The sequence below is a fragment of the Apium graveolens genome, chromosome 7 (genome assembly GCF_009905375.1).
Source record: "Apium graveolens cultivar Ventura chromosome 7, ASM990537v1, whole genome shotgun sequence".
Classification (NCBI taxonomy): domain Eukaryota; kingdom Viridiplantae; phylum Streptophyta; class Magnoliopsida; order Apiales; family Apiaceae; genus Apium; species Apium graveolens.
Window position 1 is genome coordinate 94,907,684 of NC_133653.1, and position 22,372 is coordinate 94,930,055.

Below are 22,372 nucleotides of genomic sequence, written 5' to 3' on the forward strand. Positions count from 1 at the left end.
TGGAATCCAGGTGGGTTAAACTGTTTACTTACTCCTTGCTGATATGTTGGCTGAATAGCATTCTGATTATTCCCCCAGCTGAAATTTGGATAATTTCTGTTGTTAGGATGATAGGTCGCTGGCACAGGCTGCTGTTGTCGCTGATAATTATTCATATACTGAACAGATTCGTTGACAAGAGAACACTGATCCGTAGCATGAGAACCTGCACAAAGCTCACAAACCATAGCTATTTGATTAACTCCATACGTAGCCAAAGAATCAACCTTCATTGATAGCGCTTGGAGCTGGGCTGCAATAGCGGTGGCTGCATCAACTTCCAGAATACCTGCTACCTTGCCTGACGTCATCCTCTGAGTTGGGTTTTGATGCTCGTTTGCAGCCATTGTCTTGATAAGATTATACGCCTCAGTATAGCTTTTAGCCCATAAGGCGCCTCCAGCTGCTGCATCGAGCATGGGCCGAGATTGGGCCCCCAAACTATTATAAAAACCAGTGATTACCATCCAATCCGGCATTCCATGATGTGGACATTTTCTCAACATTTCCTTGTAGCGTTCCCAAGCCTCGCACATAGATTCTGTAGGTTGCTGCGCAAACTGAGTAAGAGCACTCCTCATAGCAGCAGTCTTTGCCATTGGATAAAACTTCACCAGAAACTTTTATGCAAGATCTTGCCACGTAGTGATGGACCCAGCTGGTTCAGAATGTAACCAGTCTTTAGCCTTATCCCTCAGTGAGAATGGGAAAAGCCTCAACTTGATAGCCTCATCAGTCACGCCATTATACTTAAAAGTGCTGCAGATCTCGACAAAATTCCTTATGTGCATGTTGGGGTCTTCAGTTGCCGCTCCTCCAAAAGAAACCAAATTCTGCACCATCTGAATAGTGCCCGGCTTGATTTCAAAGGTGTTAGCTTGAATAGCCGGATGAAGGATGCTTGACTGAATGTCATCAATTTTAGGCCGAGAAAAATCCATAAGAGCTGGATCAGCTTGAATAATACGATCTCCCATGTTTACTGGTTCTTTCTGCTCAGTTCCTGAATCCGAATCCTCAAAATCTAACTTCTCCGGAGTATCAAGAACTTCGTCTTTCTCCTCAGCTGTATCTAAGGTCCTCTTGCGAGCACGAGAACGAGTTTGCATAAACGCTTGCTAAAGTACCTGAAACACAACCGAAAAGAGTAATTAACTACTACGTCCTAATCACTGAGTCCTAATGACCAATGATGGTAAGTACATAAACTAAACAAATACGCCGAGTCCCCGGCAGCGGCGCCAAAAACTTGTTAGGGCGAAATCACGCACTAATATTCACGCAAGTATACGCGTTCGCAAGTAATATAGAATACTTTCTAGTTCGTTCCCTCAGAGACTCAGACTAAGTTATTGTCTAATTAAACTCACTCACCAATGTATGATTACTTCTCAATGTTAAGATAACACTTAAAATTGTTGATTAAATATTAACTATAATTAACTACTTAATTAACCACTTAACTAACTCTTCAATTTATCAATAATAAAACACTCATGAGATCACAACTTTATTATTACTTCCTTCTATAGCCATTGTTATTACCTTTAGCATGTGACAGTGATGACATTAATCGAATAACACGAAACTGATAAAAGCCAACTTTCATTGTACTAATACCATTCTACCAAGCATCCACAATTAAGATAGAAGTTGAATAGTCATCAATTATGTTGAGTTCCTATATGTCTACAGAAATTGACAACACAACGATTTAAGCACAAGTTATTCCTTTTGATTACATAGGGCAAATAAAACTGTTAGAGTTACCCACTAATCATGCACAACGTACATGAACCTATGCTAGCATGGCAAGTTCTAAATCTCAAGATCCACTGTCGCTTCACAAGAGATTAACACCCTATCTTATATGTTCGTGACGCACATAAGACGAATACGCACAACCAATACTAGATATCATGCAATCATCACACACTAAAGTATTAAACAATTAACTAAAGAATTCCATAATAAATCCGTTGCAACCCCATGATCACGATTAGCCCATAATAGAACTTATCGCCATCATGGGTTCATATGAAATCATGATAAACAACACAAGAAAATAATAACTAAACTAATTATATTAAAACAGAGTACGTCACAAGAGTAAATAAGTCAAAGCAAGAAAACTAGCATCCAACGTTACAACGAAACAAGAATCACAAGAAAATATGCTTCCCCTTCGCTGCAGTGTGCTAAATCGGTCTTCTTCCTTATCTCCTTCGCTCCTTGCGTAAAACACAATCTAAAACATAATCTCCTTCTTATTCTCTATGAAAACGTCTCAAATCTACTTATATAATAGTCCCATAAAACTCATATTACATAGAAGTTGGAAGCCAAACAGAAGTAGAAGTCTAAAATAATTCAGCTTTTTCCCCGACCCTGCGCGGCCGCTCAGCATTTCTGCGCGGGCGCGCAAGGCTGCTGCGCGGCCGCTCAGCATTGCTGCGCGGGCGCGCAGGACCCTACTGGAAAAATTCCAGGTTTGCTCCGTTTCTTCGCCGTAATCTGCCCGTTCTTTTCCTCTCTCAATGGTGAACACATGCCAAGGCTTATTCTTGATGATTCCTCCTCCGAAATGTAACTAATACCCTGAAATGCATAAACACTAGAAAAACGCATCAAATACACAAAATACTTGATTTCAAGACACCAATTTAAGCCATTTTAAGACGTTCTAAGTGGTATAAAATGCCACTTATCAATTATTCATTTAAATATGTGCTTACGTATGTAATAAAACATGAAATAACTTAATAAATTACATAAAAATATTTCTATTTCCATAAAAATAGATTTTAAAATTAAGGGTCGCGAGGCTCTTGTTAGAATATGCCTTGAATATGTTTTTTAAAGGGTTATCTGTTTTGAGCCTATTTTTATGGACTTTTCTGTAACCACCTAGAAAGTCCTATAAACTCTCGAGGACAAAATCTAAACGTATGATGTAATCTGTATCCTCAAGATCAATAAAAATTTTCTCTTCTGCCAGTTTGTGTTCTTTTCTTTACATTTATTATTATCTTTCTTGCATCCGTTATAACAAACATCTGTTGAGAGTATCAAGTATAAAGATCGGTTAACAGCTCGAGGGTACACTCAAAACAATATGGTAAAATAAATGAAAGCTAACTGAAATTTTGAATCTGGAGAATTTTGTTTTATGTTTGAAGAAATCTGGAAATCCTATATGACATTCAGAAAAACTATTAGTATTATATAAATATCCAGAGCTTTTTTTAGATTTTATTAAAGATTTACTTTTAGGGTTGAGATTTCCTCCAAATTGTTGATTTCCCACGTGTATCATTCAAATAAGGGTAGATTGTTGAGTAATATTAAAACTGTATATATTAACTCAACAAAGTCAGAATTGGTAGTACAGTATTAGAACAGTACTCGTAAATAATACTATGCAGGAATATACCCAAAATGAAGATTTGGTATATACACACAAACTACAATGAAGAAGCCTTCAATAGAGCGCTGAGTGAAATTCATTAATATGTTCAGGCATCAAAAAGGGTCGAAGATAATCGAAGTGATTGTCAGGATTTAGTGTGAAAACTGGAAATTATATCAGTGAAACTAGTTATATATGTCTAATAACATATTAAAGAACTTAAAACTAAGATATGAAGACTTTGAGCGAATGTTATACTTTTGTGAACCAAACTACTGCATTAGCGGTCAAGAGGTTTGCCAAGAAATATGAGTATAGACAAAAGAAATTGTAAGTTTATGAGGCATCCATGATAATGTCTTTAACAAGTCTATTTACTTGTGTAGAAAATTTACTATGGGATCCTTACTTTTGAAACAATTCATTCTAGATTTGGACAATGGAGGAAATTCCCATACTTTATAAAGGTATAGTCGTAAAGATGTCTAGACTATTTCTAGAAGAAGATCATTGATCATTCCCTGAAAATCAAGAAGGATACCAAATAAAAGAGTTGCATAAAAAATAATAACTCACCAATTCATAAATTAAGAAGTCCGGACTGAACCAATCCAGAAGTGCCATAATGTATGAATTTTAGACCTCTGTTAGCTTATTCGAGAAGTGCACAATATACTGATCGGATAAATGCACAATGTAAGAATCGAGAAGTGGAAGTGTACTGATTCAAGAAGTGCAAAATGATCTAATTCGATAAGTATGATAAATCTGTTAAAAAAAGCTGATTCGAGAAGTATGCAAAATCGGATTCAAAAAGTCACCACATGAAGCCAATTGGAGAAGTTCTGCAGAGGCTAACTCAAGAAATGCATTTCTTTATCAGTTTACTCAGAATTATCGAATGAAAGACTTAGACAATCTATAAGTTCACAATAAGACAAACAACTGGAAGCTTTTCAAAAATAAAAGGTGATCATCCTGTCAATCTATGAGTAATTTTTCACAGAACAAGGATGTTGGGTAATGAATAAAACACATGGGGGTGAATGTGTTTTAGACAATTTTAATGGCTTTTTGATTATCTTAAACTAGGTGAGCAAAGAAGATAAGAAATATAAAAATATTATGTTAACTGAACTAAAGACAGTGCACACAATATTTCAAAACTCACTTAATTTTATATAAAAATCAAGCTAGTGTTTTGCTACAAATTTATGGGTTCTTGGTATGTTAGGAACTCAGCTTTTCTCTTGAGAGTTACAAGATTTTCTAGATCTAATTTCTTACACATTGAAACAAAGCATCTGCTGTTTACTTTATAGGACAATAAACACAAATTTTACACAGCATGTAATAACATGTACTAAACCCTACTTTAAGTTAACTAAAACTTTCTATTTCTGGCTTAGTGTATCTTTGCAAATCGGGCATTTCTGTGACTTTACTTTGTCAATTAATCTTTTCCTTTGATCTTGTACTCTTCAAGCTACTTTTGTAGACTTTTTAAATCAGTGATTGATTTATTTGTTGATTGATAATCTTGGATATTTAACTGATCTGCATTCTATACTTGAGTTTTACTTCAAGATCTCCAGTTTGTTAATAGAGAACTTGACATCTCGATAAGTATAATGACTTATCGAGATCTCTTATTACTCTATAGTTGTTGTGACTTATCGAAGTCTCTGAGTTCTCAAATGTGAAATTGTCTTGTCGAGATCTCTGAGTTCTCGAGTATGATCTTGACTTATAGAGATCTCTGAGTTCTCGAATGAACTTGGCTTGTCAAGGTCTCCATGTCTTTGCATGTAGAATTAACTTATCGATATCTCTAATATTCATGTCTTCATTTTGGCTTATCGATATCTTTGAGTTCTCTAATTACATAAATGACTTATTGATATCTTCAATCTTCATCTTCATTTTGGCTTGTCGATATCTCTGAGACTTCTCTACAAGCTGTTTCTTGACTTCTCGGCAAGTCATTCTGGAGTTCTCGAATGACTTCTCTAGAAGACTTAATCTGTGACTTGTAGATTTCTTGACTTAGAATGTTTTTCCCAAAACAGATTTATTCAACTCCAAACTTCTTCATATTGTCTCTGAGGCATGATCTTCATGATCTTCTTCCAGAGCTTATTCTTAGATTTGAGATTGTTTACAGAAAAAAATACTCCAGTCTAATCTATTTACTCTTTTACAGACTTAAGTGATACAATACAAAATGCAAACTTAGATTATCATACAACTTACTTAGGGTTGTCAATTTGACTTAGTCTTGTTATAGTACATGCATGTCTTGCACAAAAATCTTCCCAAATTTTTGAAAAGATTGCTTATTACAAATTTATGCCCGGTAACAAAACTAACCTCAAGCTACAATGAACAATTATGCTTTACAAAACAAATTGACAGAAATGCAACATTTATACATTAGGTGATTCCTTGAGTTTGACAGATACATACATCAGACAAATGTCTCATCTCTTGTTTCTTCTCTAATGAGGCCCTTTAAGTTTACAAGAATTTCCAGTTCCTCTGTGATTGGTGTCCCCCTTAAAAATTCTACAAGTTTGAGTTTGTCATGTAATGAGTAACAACTCAATAAATCAATCCTAAACCTTGAGAATCCGCCAGCTTTGAAATTCAGAATTTGTCCATCTTTAATAACTCTGCTCATCCATTTTGCCTTAAGATCTTCGAATTTTTTAATGCACGTTTCTATCTCCTCATAATAACTTCTCTTCCTCTCCTCACATTCAGCCTTGTTTCTTGCTCTTCTTTCTTCCCTTTCTACCAACCATTCAGCCAAAACAAACCTCCATGCCTTGGTTGCAGTATCTTTATCCTTCAGTAAACTTAACAATCTTTTGATCTTTGTGGGTGAAAAGTATCAATTAATTTTCTGCCAAGAAATGTGAAGGATCCATCCTGATAGTAGATTCTTACTTCTCTTAGTGTTACAACCCAAACATTGACCATTTCTTCAGCTAATTATTGAAAGTAGTCTTCATCTGAGATGCACCAGTTTAGAGGTAGAAAATCACTTTGTTAAAAGCAGTTCCAGATGGCCCTCTCAGTAACTTGCATTTTCTTTGATTTTCTCCCAACAGACTTGTAGTGAATTTTGGTTGATGGATAACAGAAGGTAGGTTTGAGATTTTCTTGAGAAATGTTTGGCTTGAGGTGATTGGTATTTTCAGAAAGGAATTAGGTGATTTAGGCTTTGAGGTATGAGGTGATTTAGTATTTAAATTTGTTGGCTTAGAGGGTTGAACTTGGTTAATTTGGATTGGTAGGGATTATTTCTGTGGTTCTGAGCCATCTTGCATTTTCTTCCTTCTCCTTTCATCCCCTTTTTTCCTCTCATCTTCCTTCTTCTTCTCATCTCCTTTCTTCTCCTTTTCTTTGCTTCCAGTTGCTCCAGAAAATTGACTTGGATTTGATCCAAAAGGGGGTTGATCATTTTGCTTCTACTCATCATCATCCTTGTCATCCCTTAAATTGAATTGTGAGTTTTGCAACATGGTGTCAGCATTCACAAGGTACCTTTCAAGGATTCTGATCATTTCTTCATCTTCAATTTTCTTGTTCTTTTTGTGTTTCAAATCATATTGAAGTGTAATAATCAGCCTCATGTTCCCTCTAACACAGTTCTTAGGGATATTGAAGATCTTGCATTTCTTGGTCTGAAAGCAGATGTAGGCCACCCCATTGCTTGGATATAGATAAGCTGTTGGATTTAAAACGCAGCGGGGGCATGGTAAAACACTTTTACACACATAAAATCCAAATAAAAGCATACAGATCATGAATAAAAATTCGAGGGATCGAATCTAACCTTTAAAATAATTCGGAGACAACGATCAGAGATCCTTAGCAGTTGCTCCTCAAGTGTGAAGCACTCTACCGGTATCCACCAAGAAAACGATGTTAAGGAGGAGGAAGGAGGTGGAGAGAATTGGGTTTTCCAAACTTTTTGGGTTTTTGGGGTTATTCTGTTAGAATGAAAATAGGGTCTATAATAGTGTATTTATAGGCAAAATTTTTAGCTGAAATTTTCCCATAAATATTATTATTATTATTCCATTTATTATTCTCATTAATAATTAAAACACCTTTTAATTATTAATCCTTTTTCTAAACACTTTAGAAATAATTCTCTCTCTTTATTTAATTTCCAAAAATAAAAACCTTAATTAATAATATTAAGAACTTTTCTTAATTAATTTATAATCAATTAAATCTCATTTAATCAATTATTAAATTTGCCAATTAATTATTTATTTCACAAATAAAAAATTATTAGCCATTATTAATTAATTCCTCCACCTTTAAATAATTCTCTTTTTATGGTGAGACCCTGTAGGTTCAATATTAAGCCGGTAGTAGAAATAAATAATAATAAAACTATTTTATCATTATTTATATAAATTATCTAATTTATTAAATATGATTAATTAATTAATCACATTTATTCTACATCGTGAGGGATACTTCACAGCATATCGCGACTATCCGGATAATATGAATTCACTGCTTAGAATACCAAGAACCTATTCAGTAAATAGTTACCGTACAATAAACTCCTTCTACCCTACAATGTCCCGATTAAATACAAGGCATGGAACTCGTTCAAAGCCTATCTAATTTAATCACTTGCTTACCATTTACTATGCGTAGTTCTATGGAAATTAGAAACTCCTTTCTAATTTCATTCACTCTGGCCAGAGATTCCTGAACTAGCATAAGTGGATCAGCCTTGAACATTCGCTTCCTTCACTGGAAGGGGTAGATCCTTTATTGATCATACACTATCTTCGTGTACAAATTCCTATACCCAGTAGAGCCCTAATAATTGTCCATGGAGACTAAGAACTAAACCAAAGCATAGTTCAGTGTACACAAGATGACTATGATGACCTCAAGTCTAAGGATACTTGTACAACTATCACTATGTGAACAACTGCTGACACGTGAGTGAACTCCATCAGTTGTTCAGCTGTGCGAGTCATGTTCAGTGAACTTATTCCATAATAAGCACCTACATACTAGCTATAGTGTCACCACATAAATGTCTATGAGAACAGACATCCTTCATAATGAAGCAAGCATAGTATGTACCGATCTCTGTGAATTATTAATTACCAGTTAGTAATCCTACGACCAGGAACTATTTAAGTTGAGAGTTATCATTTTTTAGGTCTTACTATTATGATCTCATCATAATCCATAAAAAGCTTTACTCTAAATCATGGTATATCTTATTTAAACACTTAAATAGATAGAGCCCTTAATAAAAACAAAACAAGTCTTTTATTAATATTAATGAAATCAAAACAGATTACACAGGAAGTTGTTCCTAAATCCTAATTCATGATTGGACTTAGGACATATTCCTTTCAATCTCCCACTTGTACTAAAGCCAATCACTCTGGTATCTAATACCCATCTTGTCTTTATGACGATCAACGTGACTTTCATAAATTAGCTTTGTGAGTGGGTCTGCTATGTTGTTATGTGTGTCAACTCTAATTCAATACAATATAAGAAATGTTACCGCGCTCCCACTAACCCTTTTGTAGATGCATGGTTCATCTACGTTTTTGATAAAATCAAACTCTTTGATTGTCTCATCAAAACGAATGTTCCATCTTTCGAGAAGCTTGCTTTAAACCACATATGGATCGCAGTAGCTTACACACTAGGCTTTCATTTCCCTTGGAAAGAAAACCATTTGGCTATATGCCAGATCTCATAGTCGTAGTAAGCAGCAATCGCAAGCAAAATCCGAACTGATTTTAACAGGGCTATAGGTAAAAAGTTTCATCAAAGTCAATCCATTGCCTTTGTCTGAATCCTTTTCCCAAAAGCCTGGCCTTATAGGTCTCCACATGGCCATCTGCTATAATCTATCTTTTGTATACCGTATACATAGATTCCATTCCGGATTTCATGGCACTATGCCATTTCTCTGAGTCAACACTACTCATAGCCTCATTATAGGTCACAGGGTCGTCATCATCAATGATCGACAACTCATTGTCATTCTCAATGACAAGGCCATATTACCTCTCAGGTTGGTGAGACACTCTCCCTGATCTATGAATGGGCTGTTCCACAAAAGGTTGTTCAGTTAGAACAGGTGTTTCCACTTGAACCGTAGTAGTTTGTGCTTCTTGAACTTCATCAAGTTCAATTTTGCTCCCACTGTTTCCTTCAAGGATAAACTCCTTTTCCAAGAAGGTAGCATGTCTGGAGATAAACACCCGATGATCGGTGTAAAAGTAATACCCTAAAGTCTCTTTAGGATATCCCACAAAACTACATTTTACGGATCGATATTCCAGCTTATTTGGGTCAACTTACTTGACATAAGCTGGACATCCCCAAATCTTAACGTGTTTAAGACTCGGTTTCCTTTCTTTCCATATCTCATACGAAGTTTAAAGAACAGATTTTGGAAGGCACCATATTCAGTAAATATGCTGAGGTTTCCAATGCATAACCCCATAGGAATACCGGAAGATTTGCATAGCTCATCATGGACCGAACTATGTCTAACAAAGTTCGATTTCTCCTTTCAGATAACAATCTGGAGGAGTCCACTGGGAGACTATACCATTTACTTTGAGATAATCTAGAAACACTCCATTAAAGTATTCACCACCTCGATCTGATCGAAGAGTTATAATACTATGGTTGGTTGTTTCTCCACTTCATACTTATACTCTTTGAACTTTTCAAAGGCTTCAGACTTGTTTTCATCAAACACATATCCAAATCTAGATCTATCATCTATGAAAGTAATGAAGTATGAAAATCCACCCATAGCTTGCTTAGACATTGGTCCACATACATTTGTGTGTACCATTCCTAGCAAATTTGCAGTCCTCTCTCCATGTCTACTAAATGGAGACTGCAGTGCCACAATAAAGTGAGATTTTCATCATCCCTTTTCTTTTATTAGTTTGTTCAATCTGAAGTAAATTATGTCACATTTATACAGACCATTATTTAAAGTACCACGTCCATAAAGAATATTATCTCTAAGAATAGAACATTCATTATTCTCAATAATAAATGAAAATCCAGCCAAGTCTAACATGGGAATAATATTCCTCACAATCGAGGGAACAAAATAACAATTATTTAAAACAATAGTCTTGCCCGTAGGCATATGTAAATGAAATGATTCTACATCTTCAGCAGCAACTCTTGCTCCATTTCCCATCAGTAGAATCACCTCCTCTTCCTCAAGAGTCCTACTTCTCCTTGGTCCCTGCAACAAATTGCAGATTTGAGAACCACAGGCGGTATCTAATACCCAAGTAGAAATTTGATTTAATGACATATTCACTTTTATCATGAACATACCTAAATCAGAAGCGGTAGTCTCACTACCCTTCTTCTTCTTCAATTCTGCAAGGTAAACCTTGCAGTTCCTCTTCCAGTGTCCCACCTTGTTACAGTGAAAGCAAACAACTTTACTCTTGGGGTCTTCAGCTTTTGGTGGAACCGACATTTTCTCACCTACTTTCTTCTTCTTGGAAGAGTTCCTCTTCCTTTTCTTAGGATTGGAACCTTCACCAATTAGAAGAACAGAACTCTTCTTAGGGGGAAAATTCGATTCCGCAGTCTTCAACATGTTGTGGAGTTCAGGCAGGCTGACATCCAACTTATTCATATGAAAGTTCACAACAAACTGCGAGAACGAACTCGGAAGCGATTGCAAGACCAAGTCTTGGCTCAGCTCCCCATCCATGGCAAAACCAAGTTGTCCAAGACGTTCAATCAAATTGATCATCTTAAGTACATGGTCATTCACAGATGATCCCTCAGACATCCTACAACCGAACAACTCCTTCGATATCTCATATCGAGCTGTCCTCCCCGCCACATCATACAACTCTTGTAGATGCATGAGGATAGTGTGAGCATCCATATGCTCATGTTGCTTCTGTAGCTCAATGTTCATGGAAGCTAGCATGATGCATTGAACAACATTTGCATCATCTATCCACTTACGATACACAACATGTTCATCATTATGTGCATCACTAGCAGGTTCAGTAGGCTTAGGTGAGTCAATCACGTATTCCAGCTTCTCAATTCTGAGAACAATTCTCAAGTTTCGAAGCCAGTCAACATAATTAGGACCAGTCAATTTGTGAGCATCCAGTATGCTCCTGAGTGATAGTGCAGAAGACATAACGTACAAAGTAAATCTGTAAATGATAAACACATAATAACACTTAGCAAATACGATTTCATTTCAAAACACTATATGAATCGGGTCTTTATTCATAAGTGGCTCCCACTAGTTTATCTAATTTATTCAACCCCTTACGTGAAAAATTAAGCATTCATAATGCTAGTGGGATAGGGATCCTACATTCCATTCCACAACCCCGGCTGTGGCACGAAACGCCATGTAATGTTCAATAGGCAGACAACTCTTGTCAATTACATCTAATGTTATTCCCTAATCAAACTTTAGCCTCTTGAATAATTGAGTCACGGCTGTGGCACGACAAACTCAATATTCTAAGTCAAGTCTAACCCAACATTCCGTACAATTGAATCAGTCCCCAAAGGCCCACGGCTGTGGCACGTAACGACCTTTAGATTCTTATTCAATGTACACATCTCTATGTAATAGACAAGTATTTCTTACTTCAAAATCAAAGCCCCCGGCTGTGGCACGAAACTACAATGATTTAAAAATAAGAACTACTTTTCTATCATGTTGGAAGGCTATGACCGACACAAGCCCGTTGTGTCATTGGCCAATTATTACTTGATATTATTTAATTTTAGAGGGATTATATTACGTTACAATAAACTCCTTCCACCCTACATATACATATACATATCTGTCTTCTTGCTTGCATCACAGACTCAGACAAGCAATACAGATATACATATACATAATAACAAATAATATATATATATATGATTTATTTAATTACGAATTTAATTGTAAGAACTTCAAAAATTCATAATAAAAAATCTATATATTATAAAATTATGAAAAAAATACCCAGACGATCTACAACACTTGCAGAATCCAGATCAACATTCAAAATTATTCTGAGAAACGATTTCTCATCAGACATAATTAATCCATAATATAACTTGCAAAAATCATAATTAATTTATACAAGCACATAAAATTCTGAAATTTTTACCACATATCTATATGCATACAACCTATGCTCTGATACCATTGTTGGATTTAAAATGCAGCGGGGGCATGGTAAAACAATTTTACACACATAAAATCCAAATAAAAGCATACAGATCATGAATAAAAATTCGAGGGATCGAATCTAACCTTTAAAATAATTCGTAGACAACGATCAGAGATCCTTAGCAGTTGCTCCTCAAGTGTGAAGCACTCCACCGGTATCCACCAAGAAAACGATGTTAAGGAGGAGGAAGGAGGTGGAGAGAATTGGGTTTTCCAAACCTTTTGGGTTTTTGGGGTTATTCTGTTAGAATGAAAATAGGGTCTATAATAGTGTATTTATAGGCAAAATTTTCAGCTGAAATTTTCCCATAAATATTATTATTATTATCCCATTTATTATTCTCATTAATAATTAAAACACCTTTTAATTATTAATCCTTTTTCTAAACACTTTAGAAATAATTCTCTCTCTTGATTTAATTTCCAAAAATTAAATCCTTAATTAATAATATTAAGAACTTTTCTTAATTAATTTATAATCAATTAAATCTCATTTAATCAATTATTAAATTTGCCAATTAATTATTTATTTCACAAATAAATAATTATTAGCCATTATTAATTAATTCCTCCACCTTTAAATCATTCTCTTTTTATGGTGTGACCCTGTAGGTTCAATATTAAGCCGGTACTAGAAATAAATAATAATAAAACTATTTTATCATTATTTATATAAATTCTCTAATTTATTAAATATGATTAATTAATTAATCACATTTATTCTACATCGTGAGGGATACTTCTCAGCATATCGCGACTATCCGGATAATATGAATTCACTGCTTAGAATACTAAGAACCTATTCAGTGAATAGTTACCGTACAATAAACTCCTTCTACCCTACAATGTCCCGATTAAATACAAGGCATGGAACTCGTGTCAAGCCTATCTAATTTACTCACTTGCTTACCATTTACTATGCGTAGTTCTATGCAAATTAGAAACTCCTTTCTAATTTCATTCACTCTGGCCAGAGATTCCTGAACTATCATAAGTGGATCAGCCTTGAACATTCGCTTCCTTCACTGGAAGGGGTAGATCCTTTATTGATCATACATTATCTTCGTGTACAAATTCCTATACCCAGTAGAGCCCTAATAATTGTCCCTGGAGACTAAGAACTAAACCAAAGCATAGTTCAGTGTATACAAGATGACTATGATGACCTCAAGTCTAAGGATACTTGTACAACTATCACTATGTGAACAACTGCTGACACGTGAGTGAACTCCATCAGTTGTTCAGCTGTGCGAGTCATGTTTAGTGAATTTATTCCATAATAAGCACCTACATACTAGCTATAGTGTCACCACCCAAATGTCTATGAGAACAGACATCCTTCATAATGAAGCAAGCATAGTATGTACCGATCTCTGCGGATTATTAATTACCAGTTAGTAATCCTACGACCAGGAACTATTTAAGTTTAGAGTTATCATCTTTTAGGTCTCACTATTATGATCTCATCATAATCCATAAAAAGCTTTACTCTAAACTATGATATATCTTATTTAAACACTTAAATAGATAGAGCCCGTAATAAAAACAAAACAAGTCTTTTATTAATATCAATGAAATCAAAACAAATTACACAGGAAGTTGTTCCTAAATCCTAATTCATGATTGGACTTAGGACATATTCCTTTCATAAGCTTCAGGAAAAGCATCTATTTGAGCCTTTTTGAGTTCATGAAGTAATTGGGTGTCATCTGTGATGACTACATGTACCTTGTCAATCACTACATCTAGTTCAGATGCTCTTAGAGTTCTGAGATTTGAAAGAGACACCCAAAGACATCTATCCACACCACCATCATTTATATTTACAACAATCCTTTTCTGTAAATAGTTATCAACATTCACAATCACTGCCCTAATGGAGTTGATGGTCTTGACCAATGCTCTTTTGTAGGTGATGTATTTATTTTGAAGAGACATCCTCATGACTGCAATAAGTTCACTGAATTCTTGATCTTGATTTGGTCAATCGGCAGCCTTGTTGAGTCTGTATTTTCCCATATCTTGAAATTGTTGAGTTTATGAAAAATTTTGGCCATGTTGAGTTAATGTGATAGGCTCCTTAGATTTAGATTTACCAGCATCCTTGGATTGTTAAATCCTAGCCTCAATCTCCCCCTTAGTCTTGGGAACAGGCATGAGTAGGGGAGTTGGTAGTTCTGGCCTTACATCTTCAGGCAATAAGGGCAATAATATGTTGAGCTTCCCCATGATGGCTCCCAAAGCCACATAATTCTGCATTTGGAGATGCTTGTGAGAGTCCACCAGGGTTTTGATGTTTGTTTGTTGACTCTGCACAAAGGATGTGAGAGCATGTACTTGTGCACTTAGTGAGTCATTTGAGGTTTGGAGAGAAGATACTTACCGTTGAAGTTCTTGAATTTGCATGGTAGATGAGGATTGAGATGTGGAGGAAGTAGAGACCCCAAAAGTATCCTGCACAGCCTTTTTAATTTCTTCCATGAGCAAGGCTGAAGGAGTGTATCTTCTAGAGTACATCTAATCCAGCTTCAGTCTTGAGTCATTGGTGTGAGTGCTATATTTTTGAACTTGGTCATGCAGGGCTACAAATGAGCATATGAGATTCTTGACACTAGATTCCACTCCACTTAGATCATACCTAGCCATTTGATCAGCAAAGGTTTTGAATTTATTCTTGATCTCTGTCTGTGAGGGAATGATTTGGTCCATCTTTTCTCAAACCATCTTCATAATCTTATCCTGATGCCCAGTTAGAGTAATTTGAAGTGCTTTTCCAAAGTTGTGGAAATATTTAATTTGAGCTTTGTATACTTCATTTACTGCATCATATACTTCCTGTGGAGATAAGGATCTAGCATTTCTCCCCAGGATGGTTAGATACTCCTTCCTGAATTTGACTAATACATCTTCCATTTCAATTGTAAATTCTTTGTCCAGCCATGCATCACAGTTTGCATCCTGACCAGCTTCATCAACAATTTTAGCCTTTTGTTCTTCAACATCTGTCTGGTAGGATAGCATGATGGCCTGGTAGTCTTGATTTGACATGTTGGATGTGAGAAGCTGCTGTGATATTTGAGCAAAACCACCAAGCTGGCCAATCATGAGATCATCAACTGTGGAAGGTTGAGATGCAGCTTCTTGTAGACATTGGGATATGAGGTGAGGTTCTTGTGGTTGAGAGGTGTAAGGTTGATTGGTTGGGTGTGAGGGAGATACGGTAACAGAACCACCTGTGGCATGAGTCACAATTTGACTCACAGTTTCCACTGTGGTTATGACAGGGTGTTGTTCTCCACTTGTGATGGGAAGCTCCAATTGAATTGGAGGGGATTTTACTGGGTTACCGTCATATGCACCAGCCTCAAACCCTTGCGCTTCTTGCAAAGCACTATCACATGAATGTGATGTTCTTACCTCTCCCATAGAAGGATCATTGGCAATTGTACTCCCGGCTTCATTTTTAGTGCAATTTTAGCTAGGGTTTTGAGGGGAGTTGTTCCTATAACAGGAACCTCTAATTAAGTTGCAGAGGATTTAGATAGCCCCCCCTCAGGAGTACTAACCTCAAACCTAACAGCCTGTGAAGGCTGATTTACACATGAAGGTGCATTGGTAACTACCATGGGGTCTTCAATGAAAACTGATGAATCCCCCATATTTTTGATGGCGTCATCAAGGTCTACCCCATCTAGTAGCCTCTCACCATCTAAATTTGGTGTTTGGGTGGTGAGCAAGGTTTCTTGAACCAAGTCACTTGAGTGGGGTTGCTTCAATTCAAGTGCTGTATAAGAAGAAGAAATTTTAGAGATAAGAATTTGTTGATCAGAAGTGAGTGTTGGCGGCTCCCCCTGAATAGTTGAGGGGGCTTCAAGGGTTATGCTCTACTTGTGTGTTCCATCCTTATTTCTCTTTCCATTCACTTGAATTTGTTCAAGTGATAGTTGTGTAGACTCATTACAAGGTGCATTTAGGCTAATGCTCTTTTGAATAGAGACATTCTGTTGAGAGGGTGCCCCTGGAGTCTGTTTAAGTATCCGTGTTACAACTGCATCTTTTTGGGAGGATGTAGAGGTGGCTTGAGTGGTCAGCTCTAAGTTTTTAGCCTTCTTTGGTTTTTTGACCAACGGTGACTCTGTTGGTGTTTGTTCCTCACCACTCTCATTTATAATTGGTAAAGGTGCTTGCTTTCTCTTTTTTTTACTCATTTCACCCTTTTTAAAGGATTAAGTGGTTGGCTTCCTAGAAGCTACTGGTATAGAAGAAGGGTCTCAACATTGGAAGGTCCCTATTAGTGTTCCTGTGTTTTTACTTCCACCGATTCAGGGACCATTACTGTACTAGATTGAATTACACCAGACCTCATGTCAGGCATAGGATAGGTATAAATCCTAAATTTCTCTAACATGAATGGAGTTAATTTAAGACCCACCTACACCTTATTCTTTGTAGATAGTGATCCAAATAGAATTTTGGACACTTGCTTATAATTGCCTATTAATGATATATCTACAGCATCTATCATATGTATGTCATTTACTTGATAGTTTAAAGCAAACATAATGAATCTAGGAAGAAAATTTTCCTTACATTTTGATGCTAATGGCATTGTTAGCCTGGTGCACAATTCCTCCAAGATATAATGTCCTATATTTATTTGTTTGTTATGAGCCATTGAGTAGACCAGCTTCTGGACAACACTTCAAATGTTGTTAAACATCCCTGACTTTTTGCAAGTGAAAGCCCTTATCACTGAATCAAAAAGAAAGGACCATTCCCTCCTCAGGTTCTTTTTGTTCATGCTTTCCAGATTAATCTTTTCAAAGTAATTGATGAAGTCCATGAATTCATAAAGTTCATCCTGAGTTGGAACCTCCATCAGCTTGTCAGTAGGTATGCCCAAAGCCATACTAACAACATTCTCAGAGATCTCCACCAGTTGGCCCTTGATTGCAATTTATCACTATTGATGTTGCCTGATTCTCGTGCACCACTGTTCTTGTCACTGTTGTATTCCAAAAATCCCCTAGCACATCCAAGTAGAGTACATGATTAGCAGTAAGAGCTCCCACAAAATATGTTTCAGACAAAAATTTCACAAAGCTTTTGAAAGCTTCGGGAGCTTGATTTGCATCTAGAAATGCAAGAAAGTTGGTTTCTTTTGGGATAAAGGGTACAATAATGTTTGCTGCCATTGAAAAGAGTACGAAGTTTAGTGGGTAAGAAAAATTTAAGAGAAAGAGTTTGAACAAGAGAGAAAACGGTTTTGATTTGAAAATTATAGGTCACATAGAGTTCTCAAAGGCGTAAGTATGTGTATGTCAAGATGTCTGAGTATTTATAGTAAAAGCAAATGACTTATCGAGAACTCAAGAGTAAACGTTTGGAATTTGCTTATCGAGAAGTCATTTTGAAAAGAGAATTACATATCGAGAAGTCATTTTAATTTACTCTTTTAGAGAACTAAAACTGACTTTGTCGAGATGTCAAATAAATACTTAGTTTATCCAAAATGGACTGAATTATTTCTAATTTTTATTTGAATAAATCCAAATAAAATCAGAATAAATTTATCAAAAGTAATTTACCAAAATAATTTATTGAATTAAATTATTTCAGTTCTGAGTTATTTGTAATTCTAAAATTGTACTTGTAGAGAACTCTATGAGTTAATCACTTATAGAGAACTCTACAATGACTTATCGATAAGTCATAATAAAGCTTATCGAGAAGTCCCTCGAGAAGTCAGAATATTGACTTGTCGAGAACTCACTCGAGAAATCTTAAAATGACTTGTCGATAAGTCAATTAGACTTATCGAGAACTCAGTTCTCTATAAACTCTTGATCACTTTGATTATGCCTTGTGCTAATTTTACATATTCAAAATGTAAATCAACATTTAGATAGTTTTATTAGAATTAAAAAATTTCAAGCTAAATTTTGAATTTTGAAAAATAAATATGCAGAGATTTATGAAATATTTATAATTCATATCTCAGTTAATTTCCAATTAATCAAATGAATTTTGATTTATTAGAAATTAATTTGCTGTAAAATATTAACTGAGTTCTTGCCTTAGGATGAAGAGTTTAACATACCAATTTACCTACAAGTCTAGTGAAAGTTGCTTCATCCAAAGGTTTAGTAAAGATGTCAGCTAATTATTTTTCTGTTGGAACAAAAATGAGCTCAATGGTACCACTTGCAGTATGTTCTCTAATAAAGTGGTACCTTATATCAATGTGCTTTATTCTAGAATGATTAAATGGACTAGCCACAATAGATATAGCACTAGCATTGTCATATATAATTGGAATTTTGTGTAACACTTGGCCATAATCCATTAGCTGATTTCTAATCCAAAGCACTTGAGAACAGCAACTTCCAGCAGCTATGTATTTAGCCTCAACTGTGGAAGTTGACACAGATTGTTGTTTCTTGCTATACCAGGATACAAGTCTTTGTCTAAGAAACTAACAGCTTCCACTAGTACTCTTTCTGTCAACCCTCCATCCAGCAAAATCTGCATTTGTGTATCCAACAGCTTCAAAACCACTTCCCTTAGGATACCATAATCCCAAGTTTGGAGTCCCCTTTAAGTATCTGAAAATTCTCTTCACATCCATCAAATGTGATTCTTTTGGATTGGCTTGAAATCTTGCACACAGACATGTTACAAACATGATATCTGGTCTACTTGCAGTTAAGTACAACAAAGATCCAATCATTCCTCTATAGCTTGAGATATCTGTTAGGTCAAACAACACTGTAGAAGGGGGTTGAATACAGTGTTTAATACAATCAGATCGATTTTGAACACAAGTAACAGTAAACATATATTTTCAATATGATAAACTCTGTTACAATGGAACTGTTCTCTCTCAGTGATGAACAAATATCACTAAGAGCTGCTAGGTTATAATGTATAATCTTCTGGATAATGATAACACATATAATGTAAACCCTAAGTCTGTGTTTATATACTACACAGTTACAAGATATATTCTAATTGATATAGAATACGATTCTGTCTCCTAAAATATATCAATCAGATGTCTTCTACAAGTCTTCCAGTCTTCTCACTCTTTCCATGCATATCTTCATTTATTTTAGTCTCGATCTTCTACTGTAAATTAGTTTCCTTCCTTATATGAAAGTCTTCCCGCACTTAAATTCTGATATGACCTTAAGTTTTGACTTCCAGTAAGTCCTGATTTTAGTAAGTCTGATTTGTCCTGTTGTTAAGTTCTGAAAAATAAACACAAATCATATTAAACATGACATCTCAAATATATCTAACAATCTCCCCCAACTTGTAAATTATTCAAAATATACAAGTTAATAGATTTGATGATGTCAAAAACATTTAAGTACAAATACAATAAGAGTTTAACTAGATAACTAACTAAAACTTACAGTCCTTGTAGCTTTTACCAATCTTACTGAGTCAATCTGAATCCATAATGATTCTTCACAAAGCTTGATATCAGCTTTTCTTCTTTAATCCTCAGGACTTGAGAGAGTGTAGTCTTGACTTGCTTCATCTCTTCATTCTGACTTTCAATCTGGTAGATTGCAGTCCTTAAAGCAGAGATATAGTTTCTTTCTAAACCATCATTCAGTCTTATTACCCTAGGATGAGAAGAATCTTCATTGTATTGGAATTTCACTTCCATCATTTTCAACAATACTAGGAATGAATTCTGTAACTCTTGAACTAAAAATTCTTGCTTTATCTCTGATGGTCTTCAATATGAATTTTAACCATCTCCTGGTAATATCAGACTTTACCTCTAAAAGGTAATGAAAGAATTGAAGTTTTTTCAATGATATGTTCAGCATCCAGTACCACTTGAACAGATATAACTTTATCAAGGTGTTTCTGTGTAACATCTTCAAGAGGTCTGTCAGTAAATAGAAATGGATCTCTAGTAGCAACTTCAAATCATGTTTTAATCTTAGCTTCTTCAGAACCTAGCCCAGCCCTGTCTCTTGGTTCTCTAGCATTTAACCCAATAGTCATGAAAGTAGACAGTAATTGGCTTTTTTTTGGATCTGATGGTTTGACATTTTTCCACAGAAGTTTCTTTTTATCAGCTACTTCCATTTTATCTAAATCAACTTGAGCACTGTCAGAGGTTGACTCGATGACTTTATCAGAACCTGCTGTTTCTGTTATAGCTTGCAATTCTTCACTCTGAACAACTTGAGCTTTGTCAGAGGCTGTCTTTGATTCTTCAGAAATCTTCTTTCTTTTCAGAGTTTGTACATCTGCATTTTCAGCAAGAATATCATCAGTAACTTGAACCATTTTGTATACAGGTTTTATCAGAAATTGAGGAATTTTCATCTCCTGTGGCTTGATTGGTTCATCAACTTTTCCCTTTCCTTTGTCTTTGGGATCAATCTCAATATGTGATCTTGTTTTGGACTTTGATGCCTCAGTTTGTGACTTCTTCTTGATCACAATGCCTTTTTCCTTATGCCTTGGAGGTTTCTTTGCAACAGAAGCTTTTGGCTTTAGATTTTTCCTTTCAGCTTTAAATCTAGCTTCTTCCTCCTTGAGATTTTCTAAATCCATTCCTGGATTATGCTTCAGAAATAATCTTCTAGCAATTTCCTCATCAAGTGTCTAAATCTTGGGATCCTTGTAGTGAAAGTGTTTGTCCTAAATCCAATCATGTATGATGAGTTAGGAAGAACTTTCTTGTATTTCTATTTGATTTCATTGAAATTAATAAAAGACTTGTTTTGGTTTTATTATGGGCTTTATCTAGTTAAAGTGTTTTAAATAAGATGCTCCATAGTTTAGAGTAAAGCTTCTAGAATTATAATGAGATTATAATAGTGAAATCTAGAAGATGATAACTCTAGACTTAAACAGTTCATGATCATAGGATAACTAATCGGATGTTAGTGGATCCGCAAAGATTGGTACATACTATGCTTGCTCCCTTCAGGAGGATGTCTGTTCTCATAGGCATTTGTGTGGTGACACTATAGCTAGTATGTAGGTGCTTATTAGGGAAAAAGTTCACTGAACATGACTCGATAAGTTGAACAACTAATGGAGATTACTCATGTGTCAATAGTTATTCACTGAGTGATAGTTGTACAAGTGTCCTTAGACTTGAGATCGTTAAAGTTATCTTGTATATAATGAACTGTGCTTTGATTTAGTCCTTAGTCTCAAGGACATCCATTAGGTCTATTCAGGGCATAGGGATTTGTGTATAGGGATAGTTAACGTCAATAGAGGATCTACCCCTTCCAGTATAGGAAGAGAATATCCTATGTTATTCTTAGTATGCGAGTTCTGGAATCTCTGGCCAGAGTGTATGAAATTAGAAAGGAGTTTCTAATTTGCATTAATATGAACTTTACATTATGAATAAGAAATCATATGATTAAATTTGATAGTCCTGACACGAGATCCATGCCTTGTATTTAATCGGGATATTGTAAGGGTAGAAGGAATTCATTTTACGGTAACTAGTCACTGACAGGTTCTTGGTATTCTAAGCAGTGAATTCATATTATTCGGATAGTCATGATATGTTGAGAAGCATCACTCACGATGTAGAATAAATATAATTAATCAGTTAATTATATTTAGTGAATTTTAGTATTCATGTAAATAATTAATAAAAGTTTATTATTATTTATTTC

The 22,372-nt window shown here is 35.4% G+C and overlaps 1 non-coding gene across 1 annotated transcript; it reads left to right on the forward strand.

Annotated features, from left to right (window-relative positions):
- The first annotated feature begins 516 nt into the window (after positions 1-516).
- Positions 517-623, forward strand: LOC141675558 (small nucleolar RNA R71). The gene has a single exon (XR_012556205.1). It is a non-coding gene; the product is annotated as a small nucleolar RNA R71 (small nucleolar RNA).
- Positions 624-22,372: the final 21,749 nt, after the last annotated feature.